Source organism: Procambarus clarkii, chromosome 67 (assembly GCF_040958095.1).
Source record: "Procambarus clarkii isolate CNS0578487 chromosome 67, FALCON_Pclarkii_2.0, whole genome shotgun sequence".
Lineage (NCBI taxonomy): Eukaryota > Metazoa > Arthropoda > Malacostraca > Decapoda > Cambaridae > Procambarus > Procambarus clarkii.
In genome coordinates, this window is record NC_091216.1 from 20,216,272 (window position 1) to 20,224,308 (window position 8,037).

Here is an 8,037-nt window from a genome sequence, read left to right on the forward strand (position 1 = left end):
TGGTGCACAAACTCTTCCTCGTCTTGACCTGTCAAAAGGGCGCTAACTGTGAAGCCAGAATCCTATATATGACAAGTTATATCAGAGAAAACACTATACAGTACATGGAACATGAAGACCTGGCTTAATTACCTTTAGTTTGAGGCGATTTCGCGATCTAACCGGGTCACCCTATATCCTGACATTAATGGCCATAAATGAATGATAAACGGGTTTCGGATAGACTTAACTTGAATTTGTAGACAGCGTGTTGACAATGGTACACTTCTGGTTTCCATAACACTACGTCCAAGTAAAATTAACAGGAGCCGAATTTGCTCCTGTGTGAGCCTCTGGTCTCAATATAAACAATGGCTGTTTAACACTCCATACTATTGACGTTACTGGCCGACATTGTCCAGAATGATAGGAGCCGAATTTGCTCCACACGTCTCGGAGGTGACACAACAATGGCTGCGTCCTCCCTCACTCTGACGCCTGGCTTACCTTGTCCAGATTTCAGAAAGTGATAGAAGGGTCACATTTACTCTACTTTAATATTGATAATTAAGTTAATTTATATAAGATGTTTTTATGATGGTAAAGTCCAAAGACTAATGTATTTAAGAATAATTCCCAGCAGAATAGCTGGTGAATTATAATGGTATGTGGTGATGATATCCCGTTTTCTTTAGATGGTAATTCCACTGCAAGTTACGTTTTCTATGGGTAACTTGTTTATACAATACAGCTATTATCTGTATGATTATTAAATGGTGTCGGATTTTCCGACATAATTCCCCAGGGGGCTGCTCACGGGTCGAAGTCCTATTTAGAACAGACGAACACCGATACTCCTCCTTCGAATTATTAGATTAATTTGATGTTAGTAGTTAGTAATCACACATTTGTGTGTCTGTTCGTACAGGACGGATGTCCCGTACTAGAGTTGCAGGGGTTAGAAGTCTAATGCAATTTCATTTCCCTGTCAACTCTTGAAAGGCTAATATTCAAGCCTAATTACATATTATTTAACCCAGAAGACTGAATGTGATCAAGTACTACAGTCAAGTATGATTCACGGACTGCAGTGAGATCAGTGACATTAGATATAACTTGAAGTTTCTTCAGGTAACTAGTCACTGATATATAAACACTGAGGCCCATGAAATACATCTTGATTAAATAATAAATGTATCAAATCAGTCATCAGATTTATTGGGGTTTAATTTAGTTAATTGATTCAGAAGATTGAATAGCTCATCATTAAAGTAAAGTATGGTTCTGAGACTGCAGTGGGTTCAGTGACATTGGTCGCAGTGACTTGTAGCTGTTTTAGGCTACTGTTCACTGATTTGCCACTGAGGCCTCATGAACTCATCTTCAGCTTCAAATGATGATACTAACATCAACCTCTGTTGGTATAGTCAACTGTAATCTCCTTAGTATAATGCTACTGGAGAAATATAATCAGCTGACAAATTTAGATTTCTACTGGTATTGTTTATCTGCAGGCATAGGTCTCCTCAGGCTTGATACTGGGCCTGAGAGTAATTTACCTCCTGCAGAGTTTAACATGGTTATACCCTGATATTTAGTAGGGCTACCGATGAATCGATGGCAATAGTCTGTCCCAACAAGGAGACCGAAGTCAGTGAGGTGATCAGACTTAATATTATCTGCCAATTTTATTCCTCTATTTCTCAGGAATTTGGCTGTTGCTCTCAGACCTTGAACTTGTAGGTCTACTGGTATTTTGTCCACCACAATGGCTTGTACTCGACAGACGTACCTGCCTAAGCGTACTGATGGTTGTACCACCTGGTAGACTTGAGGTCCTGCATCTGTTACAAACCCTGAGATGTTGAATGACATCTGGGCTACAGGCCTTAATTGTAATTCATCTGCCAACTTTTTGGTGATATATGTTCTCTGGGATCCTTGGTCAAACAACCCACGGGTATGGACCTTGGCCCTCTTATTCAGGATGGTAATTTGGGCAGTAGGCAAAGTCGTATTACCTTTAGACTTTGCTGATTGGACACTCTTTGTTTGTTGCACCTTGCAGTACTGTACTGTGGTGGGAATGCTATCTTCCACCTTGGGGTTTGGAGACGTTGTTTTGGTGTCTCTGCACAATGCTGCATGGTGCTGACCTTTGTTACACCTATTACAGGTGTGTAATTGGGTATCACAGTCCTTGATGTTATGTTTCCTGAGGCACCTCGTGCAATGTTGCAAATCCTTGAGTCGCTCAACACGGGCGTCACTATCAGGAAAATTAGAGCAGTGGTACATTGAATGTTTCTCATTGCAGAACAAACATGTTCCATAGCTTCCAGTACCCTTTGGTGTCACGTTCTTGGGTGACACAGTAACTATAGGCTTGGAGGGTCCCACTGCATATACGCCCACACTGCCACTGTTCCACTTTGGTGTTGAATTATATTGTCTAGATTGATTTGGAGTACCTTTGGTACTCTGTGGTTTACTATTATTGGTTTCTGAGGGTTTACTTGGTGGTTTTAATTTGTCATGTGTTCGTAATTGATGAACTACTGACTTTAAACCTTCAGATATTTCATTCATGGATAAGATACTTTTATTGTAATGAGCACTCATTTGTCTCAATATGTCCCTAGGTATTTTCTCCTGGACAATTATTTTCAAGACCCACTCAGCCCCGTTTGTATCTGCTGTCAGGCTGAGGGCATTGATCAATGATTCTACCTCCAGCTTGAAAACTTGGAGTGAATCAGCTGAAGCCTCCGGTGGGGGTAAATGCAACAGCTCATGAACTAAATGTGATGTTCTTACTTCTGGATCAGCATAATTATCCTTGAGGAGTTTTACTGCCAGATCATAGCCATCATTAGTTAATCTCAGATGGGATACTACTGTTTTAGCCTCACCTGATAATTGGCCTTGCAAATAAGAGAATTTACTACTCTTTGGTAAAGATTGTTTTGAGTCTACAAGGTCAACGAATTTGTTCCAAAATTCGTCCCAATCTTCCTCATCTTTTCCTGAGAAAGTGGGTAAATTAATTGGAGGGAGTCGAGCTTCTGCTTGACTCGTATTAGATGCAACTGTTGTTGTTGTTGCTGTTGCCTTGTTCTGGGCAATTAATTTGACATAAGGCTGTAACGTGGCCTGAGTGTGATCTTCATAATTCGCAAGATCAACCATAATGTCGTCTATTTCTGTTTCTGATAAATTGGTGTTGGCAAGTTCAGCCACATATGTTGCTATTTGGCATTTGATTTGCTCAAATTTACCTGCAGCTGCTTGATAATAGCTTTCCAGGTCAGCATAATCAACTTGAGATTGTTGTGACAAATCTTCACATTTCTTGATCTGTCTTGTTAAGTGGCCTTTAAGACCTGCAAGGGTTCTTTTCATTCTCCCTGCATTATCCATCCTGGCTAGTTGGTGAAGCCTTGTGGGGCTTGTATTTGGGCTGCTCATAATACTGAACAAGCACTGATGGTAGCCTAGGGTTAAATTCTGCACTCACTAGGCAATAATCCTACCTCTACTAGAGGTTAGCACTTAAAATTAATACACATTATATATATACAATCATACACACTAATGATTTGAGTGATAAACCAGTGTCACTGGAAGTACCTTTAGGTTAGCTCTTCTATATCACCCTAGGATGGAATTGACACTAATTAATCACTCAAAGGTGTAATGATCATAAGTAAATTATTATATACACAACTCAACTCGAGTTGATAAAAATTACACCCAAAATAGGGTCTGGACCATTCATTAATGGTGTTAGGTTATTCAATATAGTACAACTGACTATTGTAATAATGGGACTAGGATGAACAATAATAGTTCAACTAGTCATAGGTTAATATCCTACCCTGTTGTGGGTTGGCAATTAGTAAATATTATACTGTGATCACTAGTGCAATATATATTAAATAATTCTCTATTTTGGAGAAATAATATACACAATTATTGATAATAGCCTCTTAATTAGCCTCTATGAAACTTCTAATATTATCTAGAAGTATTAAATATTATTAGTGACCTCGCGAAATAAACTCCACAAAATTCGTAGATAATCTCTCGCGAAATGTAACACCACGAAATCCGTGAACAATCTCGCGAAGACACAGTCACTAATTAGGCTGGCTTCAATATTAGCGCTGTCATTTCACGAAATAACACGCCACCAAATATCTGTGGGTGTGCATGAAACCGCTGACGAAGCTGAACTGGGTTGAGGGAGGCTCCTGAGCTCCCTCGAGGCTACGCTGCCGTCTTGACTGCTGGCTTTGTTTAAATAACACTGCACTAGTATATTTAATGAATCCACTGGTTAACTGGTTCATCCGGTACTAAGATGACCAAATGTGGGTTCATAGGACCGAATATTCCGGCATCCGGTTCGAAGATGACCAAATAATGTGGGAACCGACCTGTGAGATTTATATTTATTTAATTTATATGAATTTATATAGAATTTATATTTACGTTAATTTGTATACTTCGATAGCAATTTGTATGATGTTAAGTGGACTGTATTTCTGCAATAATCTCTTAATCTCACAAATCGATCCTCTACACATTAGGGGGGGGTTATTAAATTAATATATATGCAGCCAATCAAACTACAGAATTAACTACACATTATTAAACATTGAAGAGGTTCCTTATCTTATAGTACAGCAGGCTAGTCCACCAGGTATAACTAGGGTGTAGACACCAAATTATCCTCTTTGAGGTAGCTTCCATATCACCCAGGTAACTGGTGCACAAACTCTTCCTCGTCTTGACCTGTCAAAAGGGCGCTAACTGTGAAGCCAGAATCCTATATATGACAAGTTATATCAGAGAAAACACTATACAGTACATGGAACATGAAGACCTGGCTTAATTACCTTTAGTTTGAGGCGATTTCGCGATCTAACCGGGTCACCCTATATCCTGACATTAATGGCCATAAATGAATGATAAACGGGTTTCGGATAGACTTAACTTGAATTTGTAGACAGCGTGTTGACAATGGTACACTTCTGGTTTCCATAACACTACGTCCAAGTAAAATTAACAGGAGCCGAATTTGCTCCTGTGTGAGCCTCTGGTCTCAATATAAACAATGGCTGTTTAACACTCCATACTATTGACGTTACTGGCCGACATTGTCCAGAATGATAGGAGCCGAATTTGCTCCACACGTCTCGGAGGTGACACAACAATGGCTGCGTCCTCCCTCACTCTGACGCCTGGCTTACCTTGTCCAGATTTCAGAAAGTGATAGAAGGGTCACATTTACTCTACTTTAATATTGATAATTAAGTTAATTTATATAAGATGTTTTTATGATGGTAAAGTCCAAAGACTAATGTATTTAAGAATAATTCCCAGCAGAATAGCTGGTGAATTATAATGGTATGTGGTGATGATATCCCGTTTTCTTTAGATGGTAATTCCACTGCAAGTTACGTTTTCTATGGGTAACTTGTTTATACAATACAGCTATTATCTGTATGATTATTAAATGGTGTCGGATTTTCCGACATCGGGCGCTGGTTAAGTTTAACTCTGCTGCTGTTTATAGAGACTTCGTGGCCCTTTACGATGGGCGCTCTCTTCCTCTCCCTGGGGACGGTGGTACCGTCACTATATCTGACCGGTGCTGCTCGGTAACGTATGTGGTCCTGCATGGTGTGCCGTTTGAATTCACGGAGGCTTTGCTTCGACGGTATTTTGGCCAGTTTGGGACTGTCGTTTCCGTCCGGATGAACTCCATCTCTGCCGGCAGGTGGCGTGGGACCCGGACTCTTGGCCTGAGGCTCAAGTCTCCTGTTCCCTCCGCAGTGACCTTGATGGGCTACACCATGCGAGCATTCTGCGCAGGACAGCCTCGACAATGTTTTAGTTGTGGCATTGAGGGGCATCTGGCAGCTGATTGCACTGGAGTTGCGGCTGCATCTGTTAATTTGTTCCAGGACGAGGATTTTCCCCCGTTGGTGGCGCAGGACCTGTCGCCTCATGATGGAGTGGGTGGGGAGGTTCCCCTGCCGCCTGCTGACCCGGTGGTGGCTGTTGGCCCGGAATGTGTGGATGGTGGTGTGTGCGGCTCCGCCCCCGCAGTCGGTCTCATCGCTTCCACCGGCTTCTGCACCTGTTTCCGACTCTGCGCCTCCGACATCTCTGCAGGCTCCCTCACCTGTGTTGGACCCTTCCCCTCTTGCGGCCGCGCCTGTCCCTTCTCCTGTCTCCTCTGTGGGTGGCGGTCTCGTCCCCCGTATTGTTGAGGCTGACATTCTATGGGGTCGTGCTCCCCTGGTTGTGGGGCGGCCTGCCGCCGGCTCCTCTTGGGTGCTTCCTGCTGTGGGTGACAGCTCCGATGATCAACGGCCTGTCCCCAAGCGTTCGTGTACGGATACGGGTGCTCCGGCTCCTCATTCATGGGCAGAGGAATGTGAGGATGCGGCGAGGGTTGATGTTTCTTCTGAGAGCTATTCCTCTGTGGAGCGCGAGGATGGTGCGTCTGGTGTTGGTGTGGGTCAGGTGGATGGTGTGGGCCCTGGTGTTACTCCTGCTGTGGGGGTGGGAGCCTATGTGGGGCCGGTACCTCTTGCTTCGGGCGCGTCGCCCGCGTCGGATGGTTCCGGTTCCCCGTGGGGGGTGGTTCCCGCTTGCGGGGTTGAGAGTGGACGTGGCGACCTGGTGGTGGTGTTGAAGAAGACTGCTCGCTCTGAGGGTTCTGTGCCCCCTTCCCCGTCCCCTGTTTCGTCGGCGGCGATTATGCCGCCCCACCCGTCTCCGGCCATTTCTTCTGTGTCTTCTGCTTTGTCGCGTGCGAGGTTGCCGTCTCGGCAGCTTCCGCCTGCTGTTCCGGCGTTTCCTGCTTCCTCGGCGGCGGTGTTCCTGCCTCCCAAGTCGGGTTCTTCGTCTTCGGTGTCCCGGGGTTGGGTGCGATTGCTCTCGCCGGATGTGGAGATCCCCAAGTATATGGAGTACCCACGGTGTCGTGAGGGCCGTTCCCCTACCGAACTGGAATATTTAATATGGGAGGCTTATAAGCGGAAGTATCCGTCACGGAAGTTTCCTGAGAAATATCCTCCTTGTTGACTATTGTGTGTTGTGGGGGTTACTTGCTCCTGGGTGCGTGGGTGTGGGGTGGGGTTGCATGTGTGTGTCTGGGTCGGTTTTTTTTGTTTTGTTTCGTTTTCTGGTTCCTGCGTGTTCCGGTTTTTTATTTATTGCTTATGGTTGGTTTGCGTGTGTTTGTTGTGTATTGCTTTGTTGCGTTCCCTTGTTATTTCTTGTGTTTTACTTACTATGTTGTATTTACAGTGTTATATTTACCATGTTCTGTTACTGTGTTCTCGATTCTGTGGTGGCGCATGGTGCGTGTGTTTTGTGTTTGTGTTATTTTGTATATGTGTATTCCTTGTTTATATTTTACTCTTGGTTTTATTGTGCTCTTTGTGCACTTTTGTCATTACTGATGCTTGTGGCCCGCCCCATATGGGTAGTGTTGCTTTTGTTTGTATGTTCTTATGTGTTTTCTGTTATTCTTTGTTTTCACTTTTGTGTTATGTTGATCTGTGTTACTTGTTATCTGTGTTATTGTTATTCTGTGTTCTTTGTTATTATGTGCTTTCCTGTTTTATATGGTTACTGTACGCTGTAATTACTTTGTTAAAAAAAAAAAATAAAAAATAAAAGTACGCTTGAAACGCTTCCAAATTCACCTCGTCAGGGCAATGGGGCGAAGATCCTTAGGGGAAGCCCGTTGATTATCGGGTTTCTGAATAGAAAGAACTGCCTCAAGCCATCCCTCGGGGACTGATGATATCTTCCAAATACGGGTTTAGATATTCAGCAAATACTGAACAGTGCCCGGCAGTGCCCTGGGAGGGGAGGGGGGAGCGATGATGGAGGATGTAGGCGATGAGTCACAATAACGTGGCTGAAGTATATTGACCAGACCACACATTAGAAAGTGAAGGGACGACGACGTTTCGTTCCGGACCGAAACGATGGACCGAAACGTCGTCGTCCCTTTACTTTTTAGTGTGTGGT